At 37.8% G+C, this 17,843-nt stretch overlaps 1 long non-coding RNA gene across 1 annotated transcript; it reads right to left on the bottom strand.

The window, feature by feature from the left end:
* Positions 1–283: 283 nt before the first annotated feature.
* On the bottom strand, positions 284–13,605 carry LOC310650772. The gene is made up of 3 exons (XR_014494429.1): positions 10,389–13,605; positions 7,149–7,318; positions 284–2,602 (listed from the first exon to the last, which is right to left on the bottom strand). It is a non-coding gene; the product is annotated as an uncharacterized lncRNA (long non-coding RNA).
* Between the last annotated feature and the right edge of the window lie 4,238 nt (positions 13,606–17,843).

Consider the following 17,843-nt stretch of genomic DNA (forward strand, 5'->3'; position numbering starts at 1 on the left):
TGATCAGAATTCAGATACTTGGCAATTGACTCATATTTATGACTGCTGCTGTGTCCGGGGGTCATGTGATCACCTTTTGCGACCTTCTGACAAGCAAAGTCAATGGGGAAGCCAGATTCACTTAACAACTGTGTTAATAACTGCAGTGGTTCACTTAACAATTGCGGCAAAAAAGATCATAAAATGGGGCAAAATTCACTTAACTGTCTCACTTAACAATAGAAATTTTGTGCTTGTTTGTGGTCATAAGTCAAAGACTACCTGTACTAGTCTTTACTTAGAAGACAAGAAAAAATAAAATAATGGTCCAGGGGAAATGTCAGTACCAACAAAGATGCTACACCTACTCATACTAGCATTAAAGCCTTATTTCTGTCCCACAAAAGCATGTAGGGGTTGACTGTATTTTAATTTAGAATCTTTGTGATATCAAATCAAAAATAGTAAAATGAAATACTGTACATGCAGCAATTACATTGAATCCTGTGAAAACAAAGAGGTGGGGGGAATTTATTTAAAAATAATAAAATACAGGAGAAAAAATATATGAAATACAACCAAGGAAATGTCAGTAATTCATTCGAATACAAAAAAAATCTCTGGGGACAGAATCCCAGCATTTTATTGACTCTCAAAACATAATTATCTAGAGTTGCTTTGGGTGGGATGGGCCACTATATTTGATTAATAAATAAATAATTTATTAAGCTCACAGGCATTATATTTTAAGCTATATAATGCCCAGAGGTCTGTCCTAAAAATCTTAATTTGCCAGCCATGCCAGCCAGCTTAATTTCTTATTATCTTACCAACTGGATGAGGGGAGTGAAGAGATCTGAAACTAGGCAAGACTGTAAGAATAATGGAAACGATGTGGTTTTGCTGAAAATAAACACACAAAGAATAAATAAAAACTTTAATCCAAGGGCTTCCCGTGGTTCTCTCCCTAAAGCAGCAGCTGAATTTCTTCAATGTTTTTGTAAATTCTGTTCCCATGAAATTAAAAATATATTAAGCTTGGCCTTTTTTAATCTTTCACTTTGTAAAAGGTAATAAACTTTCAATCTAACTACTTTTCTAATTCAGAACTTACATGAACAAAAGGTAAATTCAGGTATGTTTTGAGTATGTTGGAAATCTGCAAAGTTTTAAGTATGGTTTAATTCATATGGATTTAACTTAATATTTTAAGAAAGGTTGTACATTGATCCTTCCTTTTCTAAAAAAATGAGAAGCATATGTGACTCTTCAATTGAGCCAGTTTGAAATACATGAAATCTGTATCTCAAATATTTGCACAAGTATACCTACCGTATATAGAAAGAAATCCCGGCCCCACCACAATTTCAGAAACACTACTACTCATTTCATAACTGTTCCTTCTCTTCCAGTATTGATCAGCAGGAAATGTTTTTAAAAGGTGCATTTTAAAAAAAAGTGATCTGTGCTGAAAGGTTCATCAAAGTTCCCATATGTAAGCATTTTGTTTACTCCATCAGCCATTAAGATCCAGAAAGCCCCTAAAGGTAATTTAGTTTGTACAATTAATGTTAATACTAAATCATCTCCATCAGTGACACAAAGCTAGCAAGCTCTGTCAGCCAAGTGAGCAAATTTCCTTCCTTCTGGGACCTCCAAAAAGAATTAAAAGATGCAAGCACTAATCAGGAGTAGCACATTTTCAGATCAACATTTTTTTTATATAAAGGCATAAGCTTTTTTGAATTATAGCTTATTTCATTGGATGTATGAAGTCGTGGAACTGATATAGGATTTGACTGGGATAAGACGAGGGGGGGGGTATGTAGATAAAGAGGTTATGTAGATGTAGATTATATATGAGACAGATTACAATTAATTGATAATATGTTATTATGTTTAGTACTGCATGTCTTTTAGGACTTTTTGACGGGAGTTCAGCAGTATAGCGCAGTGAAATCTTATTGTTCCAAAAGAACCAGCTTGAAACCTGTAGTCAAGTATCCTGGGAGGTTAAAGTGTTATAATATTACTTCTCTTTTTTTTCTGAGTCCTGATATCAAATGTGTGCCCTTTTAATTTAATTTTTAAAAAATGATTTTGCATTAACTTGGCCCATTTCTTCATTCCATGCATTCGATGGTGAGCTACAGTTCAGAAAAGTTTATGCCTTCTAGTAAAGATACTCGTTTACATATTTTTTTTAATTGAAAGTTTTACAAAGAATATAAAAACTAACACAAACTAATCAAAAGGAAAAAAATAGAAGAGAAAAAAGAAAGAGAAAAAATACAAAAGTACAGGAAGAAAATGCTTCAGATTTCTTTTACAGCAGATAAAATGACATAATTATGTCATACTTTATGATTACAACAGAAAGCTCACTCATTTCTGTTATCCTCTGCTTTTTTCTAATCATCGATATCACAAAATTATAAGTGCATTTTTTTCCATTTTATGTAAAAAGTCTACAAGGGGTTTCCAGTCAGCCAGTAAATGTAGATGTTGTTTTTTCTCTAAGCAAAGAAGTTAATTTAGCTATTTCTGCAAGTTCATCATCTTCACCAACCATTCTTCTGTGGTGTGATATTGCTGAGCATTTCCACTTTTGAGCATGCTGCAACTGTCAAATATAAAAACAAAGTTCCACGTTTTCTAGTTGCCTATCCATTTGTTCACACACACACCCCAAAAAAACCCAATCTCTGGTTTAATTGTATTTTAACCTTTATAATCTTCTGAATTAATATATTTGCATGTATCCATTTTTTTAGCTTTTTATATACGGTATCCACCAGGCATGATAAAATGTCCCTCCATGTTGTTCACATTTCCAGCAAAGATCCAAAGTACCTTTATACATTGTAGACAATTTCTTCCATGACAAATACCAACAATATATCATTTAATAAAAATTATCTTTAGGAATAGAACATATGTAAATTTCAGTCCTTTCATCCATGTATTTTCCCATTGGTCCATCTGTATATCATAGCTAAAAGGTTTAACCCATTTTACCATGCATTCTTGGACTTATTCTTTTTGTGTTGCTTATCACAACAAAAGATTATACAATTTAGCAATAACATGTCCATTGTTAGTACATAGTTCTATTTCAAACTCAGTCTTATTTTATTCAAAATCAGAAAATATTTTATTCACTTTAAACTTTTCGTTCAGTTGTACATAAAAAACCCTTGACAAGAGTATATTTCTGTTATCAAGTCTTCTTTTGATTTCATTTTACAATCTCCTTGACAGAATTCTAATACATCATAAGTTAATTGTTTTTATTTACAAATTCTCATCTATAAAATGCTTCCCCTTCATGGATTACTGCCTTGTCGTGGCGAAGGGGCTTGCGTAATTCAATGAAGCTATGAGTTATGCCGTGCAGGGCCACCCAAGACAGACAGGTCATAGCAGAGAGTTCTGACAAAATGTGATCCACTGGAGAAGGAAATGGCAACCCACTCCAGTATCTTTGCCATGAAAACCCCATGGACAGTACCAAAAGGCAAAAAGATATGACGCTGGAAGATGAGCCCCTCAGGTCGGAAGGCGTCCAATATGCTACTGGGGAAGAGCAGAGGGCTAGTACTAGTAGCGCCATAAAGAATGAAGCAACTGGGCCAAAGCCGAAAGGACGCTCAGCTGTGGATGTGTCTGGTGGTAAAAGGAAAGTCCGATGCTGTAAAGATTTATTATAAAATGCTTCTTGGGCTGAAAGATACAAAGGTATTTTCAGGCAAAGTCTAAATTTATAATTGCTCCATACTCTAAGTATAGCTTGCTTGACACAACGATTTTTAAAATCTACATTTACCTTAAGTTTATCATTCCAAAAATATCCCATACCATCCAAACCTCAAGTTGTAACCCTTCTAAATTCAATAACCTTCTGTCTCTTAACAAAACCCATTCTTTCAACCAAACCAAACAACAGGCAACAAAATACAATTTACTTTTACTATATATTTTATTTTATATTATCTTTTAATAAAGATTCTTGATTTTTGGCTACCATAGACAAGCATAGCATCCAACATAACATCCTTGTTCTACATCTGCAATGCATGCATGCATGCATGCATATAAACCTGCTGCAGCAAAACTCCCTATTAGATTCTTAGACTGCCTTTTTGACAATGGCTGGTTTATGAATTAGACTTTTAGATATAGCTTACTAAGTAAGTTGTATGTCTACGTTCTTATGCTTGTATTAAAACATAATGTGGTTTATGGCTGAATGATAAGTCAGGTAAAAGAGTGAATATGTGCTGACATTTTCCTACACATGCTACTAACCTCTTTAGGTTTATTGTTTGTCTGGATTTATTATATGTATTACCTGAACCCACGTAAGGTATCTTATAAAAGATGTGGTATGAATACAGTAATTATGATTTATGCCATAAATTATTAAATAAATGGTTGGTTAGCACAATTTATGAATCAAGACATTTTTCAAGAGCCAGGTTTTCTGTAGAAACAAGCAACAATATCTCTGGAGTTATGTAGATTATTGAGAATATTACAATACAAAAACACCAGGTCTGATTGTTATCAACCTTGCTTCTATGCATAAACTAAATTCCAGTCCGATATAATAGTTTTAAAAATCATCCACTGTGGATGGAAATAATAACAGACCTATAAAGAAAAGTCAAGTATAATTCCATTCCTTTAAATTTATTTGACTCATTTTTTTTCTTTAAAAAAAGATTTGTTTTCACAAAGTGTTTTTCATATTGCTGCTTGTCAGTATGAAAAGTTCTCCAAAATTTTAGGGGCTTGTGCTGCAGCAGGTCATGGAAAGAATTGTTACAATTCTAGTGTACACTCTCTAAATTCACAATGGACTCACAGATCCAAGCCATTGATCTGCTTATATCATATGAATATTCCAGCTTTTGAATGATTAAGTGTCTAACTAAAACTAGACATACATTTAAGAGGACACAATCTCATCTTAGAATGTTCTCTAGAGATCAAATTCTTAATAAAAGTGACTATATCCCTTCAGAATTTTTATAATTGTTAACCTAGATTTCAAATTGTTCATTGGAAATACAGGGAAGCCTTTATAAAACTAAGGAAAGCAAAGATGAACAACAGGCAGCTCTCCCAATGCTGTTGCTAGCATCAATTCTAGTCAAGATAATTTCCAGTAAGGGATGATGGGAAGTGTAGATTAGCAATATCTGACAGGCCATATTTATCAACTTCTAACCTAAGCTGACAATTCTCCTAATTGTATAAGAATGGCTAATCCAGTTATGAGAATATGCTTCAATATATAAAATAACTTCATATCCAAAAAGCCAATCTGATGTAAAATTCAATTCTAACTGGAAACCATTCCTGGGTTACACTTAATACTTGAATATGTACCATAAGCCAAATTGGGTATTTCTACGTTTAAAGTCTACTTTTCACTTCTCTGAGAAATTAAGAATTGATCTAATTTATTATAATGTATAATTTTAGTGCTTTGTGCTTTGTTAACTAGGCATTCTTAGTTTAAAGTAAAGTAATGATTTTAATTTTTTTCTAGAAGATTTATACAATAAAAAAATTATAAATAACTGATATATTGAAAATTGGTAATCTCCATAATGCTTTAGATCAGACATGTCAAATTCACGTCACATGACATCGCGCAACATATCGGAGCTTTTTCTCCATTGCTGGCAATGGGGTGAGCTCGGTTTCCTAGTGACGCGTCTGGCCGGCATGTGCTTTAGATTCTATGTTTACATATTTGTACTTTATCCTTTTATTATTTTTAATGTATCCTTCATGATTTATATTCACCCTTTAGATTTTAAAAAAAACATGGGGAAGCATCTGTAGTCTTCCCACATGTCCTTCTTCATTGACCTCTTTATTATGTCCATTTATTTAGGATAGAATTCCAGAATAATGGCATTTATGTATATCATTAGAATAATGGTAGTCTTGTCCTAATGACTGAGAGAGGAGAATTCTCAGCAGAATATCCTAGTTACGTTTCCCCCCCCCCCCCCCACACACACACACAAAACTAGGATCTTATTTTGGTTTTGTTTCAATTGTTGTCGACTCTCTTTTTCTACCCCAATATGCATCCATTTACACTGCATTATTCATTTTATTGGCCTCTTTGGACTGAGTTTTATGGAATGCTTTATATTTATAATATGTGTTATTTTTACCATTCTAAAAACTCTGATGTCATATAGGGCGGAAACCTACTTAGAAGATGTTTAAAAGCAATTAGAAGCAATAATGTTCAAGCACAGCAATAGAAATCAAAGGTTTTTTTAATCAAATTACACTTTCTTACATCAGCACATTCTGTTAAAATGTTTCTTAAATCAAGAATAAAATTCAATTTTCTTTACGTTTCCTTGAAAAACTTGATTTTAATTTATATCCTTACCATTTAAACTTAGCAGCCTAACAAACTTGTTTGAAAGAAATTCTATAAAAAGACACTCCCTTTAAAATACATCCAATCCCTTACATTATCAATCCTAATTTAATGTTTTTCCACCTTACAGATATGAACTGGAAGGTAAATATCAGGGAAAAATTTTCCCGTTTTTTTAAATAGTTCGATTCCAAAGTCTTAAAAGTTCAAAACAAGCATTAATTTCCAGGCACTGTTTAATTAGGAATTGGTGGAGGTAGAAACCATATGCCACATTCTAAATCAGTTGAGGTTTTGGGTTGGTTTTCAAGCACAACCCTAGAAGTTTGTAACCTATTGTATAGGTTACAATAGAGCCTTGGTGGAGCAGTGGGCTGATGCCTCCTTAAGTAACACCAGCTGCCTGCAATTAGTGCAGGTTCGAGTCCCACCAGGCTCAAGGTTGACTCAGCCTTCCATCCTTCCGAGGTAGGTAAAATGAGGACCCAGATTGTTGGGGGCAATAAGCTGACTTTGTAATAATGCCGCTTGGAGGGCGGGGACGAAAGCCCTAATAAGCAGGCATATACATAGAATGAAGGCTATTGCTAAGCACATTTTGTGCTTAGATTGTAAGCCGCCCTGAGTCTTCGGAGAAGGGCGGGATATAAATGGGATTAAATATATATATATATATATATATATATATATATATATATATATATATATATATATATATATATATATATAACAGTAGCTACATACAATAACCTGCCTCTAAGAATGACTAGGACTGATGTATCATTTGAGGCTGATAAGCAACATCACTGTGAATTAAGGAGATTTTCTTGATCCAAAGCACACCTCCACTGCAACCTATCCAGGAACATACATTTCCAAGCAGAGAGCTGCCCTCGCTCTGACTGCCATGCTTGGAGCCACATTCTGAAATAAACAAGACAAAAACTGAATTTGGTTTCATTTTTACTTAACTAGTGTTAAATTAAATTAATTAAGTCATTAATAGGATTACTTCCTAATCATGTATTTAATCATTTTTTCCTTACTGGCACATTAAACATCATGTCCTATTTTGGGAGGGCTTCTTGAGGTCACGCTCAAGCCTTTGGGGGTTTGCCTGCAGCTTTGGTGTTTGGATAATCCATCTCTCTCCTAGTCCACTCACTTCTAGGCAGGACAGAAGCATAATTGACTCATCTACCAAACAAGCACTAATTAGATCATTTTCATTTTCCCTGAACTAAACTATTCTCAGCCAGTCCAGTCTAAATCCATTTAAACTTTCATAGCAACGCTTATTCAGACGCAGAAAAAAATGTAATTGGACTACCTCTATCTTATAGGGTTTGGGGTTGTTGTTGTTTTTTTGCTTTCCATGGATTCACTAGTATCTAATGGATCATTGTCATCCAAGAATTCATATTATATGGAAAAGAAATAGGCTGTTATGGAATTTGTGCTAGTATAGTTCATCTGAATCAAAAGTTAGGAAACATGCTAAGACTTCTCGCCAAAACTCCTTGAACAGTTTCTTGCCCACACCTCTTTCTTCCATCACTTACGTCTTGGTAACCATATTATGCTTTTGTTCTAATTGTGCATCCTCTCCTACTTACTTCTATATCAACAACAGCTTTACTGTTAATATGAGGTCAAAACATCCATTAACATATTGCTCTTATCCAATATGAAAAGAAAAAGACTAGAAATAGATAGGTGTATTTCATCATGTTGAAGCTGTGCTCAATATAACAAAGAATATAATTAAAAAAATCTGTAGAACTGTAATGTACACTATATTTCTCTGCCCTAATAACATTAGAAATCCAACTGTAGGAAAGATGGAAATGGTGTTTTCAGTGCATAGAGAACATCAGACTAGGAAGAAAATGTGGTTTGAGTACTGAAGTCCTTAAGAATAAGGAAAATTCTAAAAATATTTGTATTTGGACTACAAAATTTGACCCCATACACCACAACCCACCTTTTTTCTACTGGCTCATTGTCTTGCCTTATATCAGTGGTGGCGAGCCTATGGCACGCGTGCCAGAGGCGGCCCGCCGAGCCCTCTCTGTGGGCATGTGCACCGTCACCCCAGCCCCGCCTCCCCCCACGGCCCCTTCTTCACCGGCAGCCACCCCAGAGGAGAGTCATCCACAGACGTGGCCTGCACAGAACAGCACAGCTAAGGACATGGCAGCCGGGCAGCAGGGACAAGACTCCACCCTTGCGCCCCATCACAGGCTGCAGGGCCACCTGGTAGTAGGTAGCCCAATGGGGGGGCAGAGCAGGGGCGGAGCAAGGGGTGGGCGGAGCGGTTTTTGGGCACTCAGTGTCTAAAAGGTTTGCCATCACTGCCTTATACGAATTTGCTTTTTTGTGGAGTTTTAGGAACATCTAACCTAACTGGATTAGAGATTTAGAGATATTAAACACGGCACAACATCACTTGTTGTGATGGAGGACTGAGACTTCTTTTAGAAAAGATCATCTCTGTGTATGTATACACACACACACACACACACACACACAGAGAGAGAGAGAGAGAGAGAGAGAGAGAGAGAGAGAGAGAGAGAGAGAGAGAGAGAGAGAGGGAGAGAGAGAGAGAATGTTATCAGTTTAAGAGAACAGCAAAGTGTAAAACAAAATCAGTAAACTATAGAACTCTTCTTCTGATCATGTATTATTCCTGGTCAAGTAGGGGTCATTTCCACAAACAGAATTACCTAAAGCAAAATCTTTAGCTCCTTTCAAGCTAGACAATAGTATAGTACTTGCAGGACATTGAAAGCACTTCAGATATTTAGGAGAGTCAATCACACTCTTATCTCTGTCTTTATCATTCTAGGCAGATCTTTCAGGGAAATCAAGGTAGTTTCCATTGCACTCCACTAGCCACAGGGATCAAGTTATTTAGATTCATAATACATTTAACTCAAAAGTCTCCAACATTGACTAACCATCACAAACCAGATTTCCATGCCCAGGAATAGGCCATTTAAAAGCAGCTCCTAATTCTCCAGTCTTTAGGAGTCTCAGTGTTTCCTTATATAACTTTCTTACAGGAATTCTTACAGGGGTGGGAAATGCTCATTCTCAAATACAAATATATTGCTCCCTGGATAATTATTGTTTACCACAAATAATAAAACCAGACCAATTAATAGCAAATATACTATTAGTGAATTAATCCAAAGTAGTTATCCATATACAAAACAGGGAGAACAAGCCTCCCATGCAGCTTCCACATCCCCATTTTTAGGACATCTAGAACACCTAGAACACAGGTCTGCAACCCGCGGCTCCGGAGTCTCCTGCGGCTCCTGGTCCTCTGCCATGTGCAGTCCAAAAAAAAAGTGGGACTAAAAAAGTTCAACCAATCAATTCAAATATGCAGGGTAGGTGCATATCTCGCCTTGGCTCTACTCTTCAGTCAAACCCTGTTCTGCGCATGTGTGCATGTACGTCCATGCGCACATATTTTTTGCGGCTCCCAGTTTTTCCTTTTGTGAGGGAACCGGTTCCGAGTGGCTCTTTCACTGTTTGAGGTTGCTGACCCCTGACCTAGAACATAGGACACCAAGAGCCAGTTTGGTGTAATGGTTAAGGTACCAGGCTAGAAACCAGGAGACCATATATTCTAGTCCTGCATTAGCCATGAAGCCTTAGGGCAGTCCCTCTCTCTCAGCCCTTGGAAGCAGGCAATGGCAAACCACTTCTAAAAAACCTTGCCAAGAAAACTGCAGTTGCCAGGAATCAAAAAACTGTCTCAAAAGAGTGCAGACATATGCATGCACACACACAACTCCTTATCACAAAATCAGACTATTAACATTGGACAATAGATTGATGGTTTATTAACACACTGTCTATATTTGATAATAAATTAATGGTTTCCTGCTTTTTAAAAAAGACACTAAAATATTTTTTGCTACACCTCCCAAGGTGTTGTTATCTATTCTTTAAAATAAATAAGAACTGTTCAAAATATTACCTTTGTTTTCCCTGGTAGTATTTTCATGCCGTCAAATAAATAAAAAGTAAAATTATGCCCCCAAGTGCAAAATTGTTGTCCATGTCTAAGGCGCTTGATGATCTATCATCCTATCGTATTTAAATAATGCACCTCTGGTTGGCCACGTCCTGCAGTGAAAGGCAATTCTTATTAAGCAATCTTCAACTCAAGTGGTATCCAAATTGGGAGTCCATGTCTGGTGCTTCACCTGTAAAACACTTGTTCACATTCCTCCAAGCTCTGAGACTCTTAATAGTGTTAGCCAGACATAAAAGACCTGCTCTTCTAAATGCCATTGTATGTGTGCTGTACAGATGGAGATCCTTTTTGTTGCCAGCAGAGCCACTGAATACACCTTCAAATGGCCGCTAGCCTATTTTCATTCATATTTATTCTGAGTTTCCTGCCAACATTGCTCAACCAGTCAGCCCTGCTGTTTCACTGGCAGCAAACAGTTCTCCGAAATACCAGGAAAACACATGGGCTCTTGCAGAGAAGAGAAGGGCTTGGAAAGCAGACTGTCAGCTACCTGAATTAGTTCCCCATTCCAAAGACCAATAACAATTTTAACAAAATACACAGGTGGTTTGGCTAAAATCTGGCAGCAATTTAGAAAGTATCATCTATATCAAAGCCAATTTAGGAGGCACACCATCTCAGAAAAAAAAAGCCACAGAAACCAAACTTCTTCCATCAGACTGGAGAAATTTGTGAAATTTGCACAATCAGAAAACAATACACTGAGTACCAAATCCAAAAGAAGAAAGGACATATGTTATTGGCCTGTTTTTATGAAGCATTTCATTTTTCTTAAGAATAGACATAAAAACCATGGCAATTCTTACACGTTATGATTCCAGGTCCAAGATCCTAAAACAGGAATAAATCTAATAATGCCATTCTATATTGTTAAATTCACAAAGCTTGGAAGCAACCATAAAGGAAGTAGTATGTTAAAAAGAGGGAGGGGTTGCTAAATCGTGACAAAGGAAAAGTTACATGGGGAAAAGTATCCAAGATTTCACCTTATAGAAATATCCATAGGAATATTAGCTATTTCTTGAACAGGCCCATTTTATGAAATAGGAAAACTCCCAGCCTTTCTAGTTAGAATTATGTCTTTGAGGAAGAGCAACCTAGGATTCATTTTTAACCCAGGCATGCATTTGGTAACCTAGTTCTTTAAATATTAAATGTGTTGTTGCCACCTATCACAAGTAACTCACATTCCCTGTAATGGTCCACTCCCACTAGCTAGAACAATGAACTGAAGTGCATTAAGACTCTTTACAGACAAAATGAATTAAATTAACAAAGGATAATCATAACACACTATTTAGCCACATGTCACTTCATCCTTTGTACATACAGTTATACAGTATCTATTCAGAATAGCTCATTACATACAAAATTTGAAACTGCAAAATGAAATGTGGCTTTGGCGCCCGTGTTAACTGACAGCTTATGACATACCAGTCAGGCACTTATTTTATCCAAGATCCTTAACTTTACCCTATTAGTAGCTTTAAAAAATATCTAATGAAGAAACTGTGAGACAAAAGTTATTGACTATTGAGAGCGTCACAGAATTATATCCAAGGTCCCTCAGATACAGCATTGCTTGTTACAATGCCCAAATAAATGCTTTTAGGAAACTCACAAGTAGAACATGAGTCTAACAGCAATTTCTCCTTAAAGCCCCCCAGCAACTGGTGGTTACTGGTAGACTGCTTCAAAATTTGGAGGATCTATTCACTATAATTTGTAATTATCTAAAAAGGTCTTGATGTTTAAACTAAAGAGTTAATAACAATTTAAAATATATTTTGCCTGTTTCAAAATGTAGTCATTCTTGCTACCTAACAGCTATTCACTTTTCTTTTGGGTCCACAGTAGATAACCACAATACACACTAAAAGCAGATAGCATTATTTTATACTTAAGTATCTGCATATAAACATTTTGTAACTGAATGGGTACTACAAAATGTGACATTCCTTTTATTTTGACATATCAAAATATATCATTAGGCTGGTCCACAAATTAATACTAGGAATGTATGAAAAAATATAATTTTTCTACCCGAAAGTTGCAATGAATCTTTTTGAAATAAGTCTCTGTGTCATCCACGAAAGTAAATATGGTTGAAGTTACAGTTCACATATAGACATATAAAGTGTTTGTAGGGAACATCAACCATTTCATACTGATAATGATCAGTGTTCAATATTATTATGAAAGAGGTGGGGATGAAGTCATTGTTAGCCAAGATAAGGAAGAAACAGAAGTAAAAGGGGAGCAGTATTAAGAAAAATGTATTTCTTCTTAAGTTTTTAAAATCTAAATCAACTTTCAGAAAAGTTAGTAATAATCTAGAAAAAAAATAACCAGCAACCTATTTAAAAAAAACTGGCAGAATGAAGCTTAAAAGCTCACCCCTCTCTTTTCTATTTATATAAGACACACCAAATAGAACACCCGACTCCTTTAAACAAATGCTAAAAACACCATTCTTTATTCTCTTCTACTCACCCTTTGCAGGAGAATTCAAGGATCCAAATTCATAAGCACAGAGGGGGGGGAAAGGGGGGAGGAACTAAAAGATTAAGAAAGGGGTGGAAGGAAGAAGGAAATAGGGGATGGGGGATAACAAGAAAAAAAAAGAGGTAGACAACGGGGCGACTTAAAACAGCAGGGCAGGAATGTGATAAGAAGACGGGAAGGGGCGATCCACGCTGCTAAGGACTTAATATATCTAGACGCCCGAGGTAGTCAAACGGCTTCTGCTCTATCCCATCACTTTGCTGTAGCCTCTGCCAAGCAGGGAGGCTGGCTGGGAGGGAAGTTGGTGTTGCAGCTGGAAAAGAAGGATGTGACACCGTAACAAGTACAACCAGCTAGCCAGGAGGAGGAGGAGGAGGAGGAAGAGAGACCTTGAGGAGCCGAAGCAGCTCGTGCCCTGAGAGGGCGGAGGCAAGAGAAGCAGGAGGAGCCCCGTGCTCAGAGAGCAGAAGCGAGACGGCGGCAGCGCTAACACCGCCTGCCCGCCCGCACAGGGCGTCTAATGGGATGGATGGGTTGTGCAGTCAGTGACTCACAGACTTTTGAGTTAGACACAGGAGGAGGTGGAAGAGGGAACCCGCCCACCGCTCTCCAGGGGCCCTATGTCAAAGCCAGCTGGCACGGAGTGACAGCCCTACCCACCAATCCCCAGGCCGCTCTTTGCCCAAAGGCCGCGGGGGAGTGGTGGTGGTGGTGGTGTCCTGCCCCTTTTCGCTCAATGAGTCTTCTGAGGACACTGCTGCGGAACGGGGAGGGGGGGGCGAAAAGGAAGAGAGGGTGGGAGAAGCTGCCCAGGGAGAGCAACGGGGGAGGGATTCTCCCCCCCGCCGCCTTTTCTATCCCTGGTTTGTCCAAAGTGGGCCAATCCCAGTAGCATTCGTTTGATAGACAAGATAGGGCCGCCCAATCACAGGGACAGAAGAAACGAGGGCTGCCTCTATGTGTATGTGTATATGTATATATATGTGTATATAATATGTGTGTGTGTGTGTGTGTGTGTGTTCCCTCGGGCTGGCACAGGAGCCCCTGGGTAGAGACGAGGGGACGGAGTACTACGCGGGGCGAGACTTGCGTTACGGTTCCCGTTTTGCTTCTCTGCTCTCTGGAAAAGCTCGCCTACATCAGGCGGGGAAAATCCAAGGGTGCTTTCCCTGGGCGGGTTCTTCCGACACTGGAAAAGCGCGCCCAGGCATAGCCCTTTGGCTGAGGCTTCTCTCCTCCTCCCTTGGGAGGCATCCTGAGCAGCCCCAACGTGATCGCGGCTGCTGCCCAGAGAGTGGCCAGGAAAGACGCCCACCCGCCCCGCTTCCAGAACCAAACCGCTTCGGAGGGCTGTCAACCTTCCTTCCGAATGGCACGCGGGACTGCGCACAGCAGAGCTACGGCTGGGTTAACTATGGTTTATTACCGAATCGACCAGGGGTTGGGTAAACAACGTACTCGGTCATAAACCCAAATTGTTGGGTGGGCCCGTACAACAACCCAGACAAGAAAGTGGACCAACCGCTGTATGCCTTCACGCGATGTGTGAATCGAATCATAAACTCAAATGGTGGTGGGGGGGGGAAAAGCATTCCGCCCAAACTCTGCCAGGTTTAAAGGGTCCTGGAAAATAAGTCATTGGAGGTCAGTCGAGTCTGGGTATGTGTATATATTGCCTAATAATATCGGGCAGAAGACGCCCCTAGACTCTGTTCAGTACGCTTAAATCTTCAATCTAAGTGTGTAATCTATGAGAGTGCAACCTTTTGGCTTGCCTGGGCACACTGAGTGAAGAGGAATTGTCTTGGGTTGCATTTAAATATATAATGTAGCTTTATAATATAAAATCGCATCCCACCAGGCTCAAGGTTGACTCAGCCTTCCATCCTTCCGAGGTAGGTAAAATGAGGACCCAGATTGTTGGGGGCAATTAAGCTGACTTTGTAATAATGCCGCTTGGGGTGTGTGTGAAAGCCCTAATAAGCAGGCATATACATAGAATGAAGGCTACTGCTAAGCTTGTAAGCCACCCTGAGTCTTCGGAGAAGGGCGGGATATAAATGGAATTTTAAAAAATCACATAAAGTTAAAGTTTACGAGCTTATGAGGCCACATTACTAGCAGTCCAGGGTTGTATGCAGTCCAGGAGCCACAAGTTGGACACACCTGGTGTAATCAATGGCAATAATTGGTAGGTTTATTTACTTCTATTACCTTGTATCAGCTTATTTGAATTAACACTCATTGCCTGGGTGATCAAATAATCTTGCCTGCTGGCACTAACAATGTGGTAATTGTTTATAAACTTTATTTAAACTTTATAGAGTTTATAAAGACAAGAGGTGATGGGCTAATTTTTTATCAGGCAAATTAATGCTTTTTGTTGTATAAAACATTCCAGAAATACTGTAAAAAAGATCAAATTTATTTATTAAATATTAAGTCAAGGTTGACACCTGGTGACAGTATGGACATATCCATACTGTACAATATTGTTTTCTTGGCAACAGTATCAAAATAGTTTGCTATTGCCTTCTTTAAGAGGGTTTTTGGCCTCAGTTTAATCTATAGCCTGATTTTCTAATGGTCTCTCATCAAAATACTAATTAGGTCTGATTCTGCTTTTTTCTTTTTCCAAAATCAGTTACTGTACTGTCAATAACTATCAATTTGATTGGGATTGGCTTTTCATATCCTGCATCCAGCATGACAGCACCCTGTTGTAAATTTAGATGCAGTTGGTCATATTATTTGATATGCAAATTGTAAAATTATTTTTTAATCTCTTCCCACCAAAACTCCTGTGTTTCTTTGGGGGCAATATTGTAGAGTTGTGAATATACATGTGAGTATGGAGTTGGGGAAAGAATACAGTTTCTTATGTTTTGAAGCATGGACCAAGATATGCTGAGATCAATCAAGCATGATAAGTGATATGTGTATGGTTTCCCTATTGTATGAGAACACACCTTTATCACAAGGATAAATAACATAGCATCTCTAACATACCTAAGTGGCATCTGTATCTTGCCAATATTAAATTTAAAAAACAACCATAAATGGCAGAAAATTCGTAGGAACTCCAAATAAGTACTAGTGAAATCTTATGGGAATTCTTGTGCAAGTCATGAGATTTCAAGAACTAGATGGGGTTTTTTGTTCTTAAAAAAGGAAGCTGGGTCATTCTAGGAAATCACACAGTAGAGCCAACCCCTATTATACTTCATGTTGCTCAGAATATGCAGGGTTTTATATTGGCACATATAGAAAGTCCTCAGTATTTTTGTGACCAGTAGGCACATTTGGACTTTTAAGATTGTTGTAAATGCTCTCATAAAATAATTGCTATAAGCAGGCATGTCTGTTTGCAAAACATCTACCATGATGGACATGACCAATCATAAAAAATCCCATTTATTAAAAGCTAAACTGGTGCAGTTCTTATTACAAAATAGCAGAGTAACAGAGTCTAAGTGACTTTGGAGGTCTCCTAGTCCAACTTCTGGACAAATGACTGTCCAATCTCTTCTTAAAAACCTCCAGTGATGGAGCAAACCATTCCACTGGTTAATTGTTCTCATTGGAACAGGAAATTTCTTCTTATTTCTAGATTGTTTCTCTTCTTGATAAGTTTCCATTCATTACTTCTTGTCCTCCACTCAAGTGCTTTGAGTGCCATTCTCTTCTTTGTGGCAGTCCCTCAAACACTGGGACACTCCTACCAGTATCATGTCTCCCCGCATCCTTCTCTTCATAAAACTAGACGTACCCAAATCCTGCAACTGTTCTTCATATGTTTTAGCCTCCAGTCCCCTAATCATCTTTGTTGCTCTCCTCTGCACTCTTTCTAAAAGTGTTAGAAACGTATTTCACCCTCCATATGTTTTCTTCTCTCACACTTGGTATAATAAGCAGGCATATACATAGAATGAAGGCTATTGCTAAGCACATTTGATTTGTGCTTAGATTGTAAGCCGCCCTGAGTCTTCGGAGAAGGGCGGGATATAAATGGGATTAAAATAAAATAAATAAATAAATAAGGGACCTAGAAGCATTTCTAGATAAAAAGTGGAGGGTGGGACTATATTTATTAAAAAGTACACAAAAGGTCTGGTGACCCCAAAGGTTATATCCATGGGCACATGAACATCATATAAAAGTAGATCTAAATAGGGCTACTGTATAAATCAACTATATAAATATATAGATAGTCCTTGACTTACAACCATTTGTTTAGTGACTGTTGAAAATTACTGTGGAACTAAAAAAAGTAACTTACGACCAGTCTCACAGTCAACACCCATCATAACATCCCCAAGATCATGTGAGCAAAATTTTGGTGCTTAGCAACCCACATGAATTTGCAATGATTGCAGTGTCCAGGGGGCATGTGATTGCTACTTGCAACCTTTTCAGCCAGCTTCTGACAAGCAAATTCAATGCAGGAAGCCAACTTTGCTTAATGATTGCAAGATTCATTTAACCGCTGGGAATTGATTAACAACCATGGCAAAAAAGGTTATAAAATCAGGCACAACTCACTTAACCACTGCCTTGCTTAGCAACATAAGTTCTGGCTCCAGTTACAGTTGTAACTCGAGGACAACCTGTATATGTTTACACAGAAACTCCATGGAATTCAGAAGTCTTTAGTTATGAGTTAGGTAGGCATAGCACTTTTCACTGATTCTCCAGTCAGTTAAGCTTGAATAAATTTGCATATCATCACATTCTCACTGCAGATGTTTTTTTAAAACGATGAAATGTTTCAATTTAATAACAAAGTATGTCATCCCTTGTGATAAAAAGACAACCATTCTCTTTTCTGTTTCATACTTCAACCAACATAAACTTCAGAATGTGCAAGTAGATGTTAGGCTGATTTGGGGA

The sequence above is a fragment of the Vipera ursinii genome (assembly GCF_947247035.1).
Source record: "Vipera ursinii genome assembly, chromosome: 1".
NCBI classification, from domain to species: Eukaryota; Metazoa; Chordata; class Lepidosauria; order Squamata; family Viperidae; genus Vipera; species Vipera ursinii.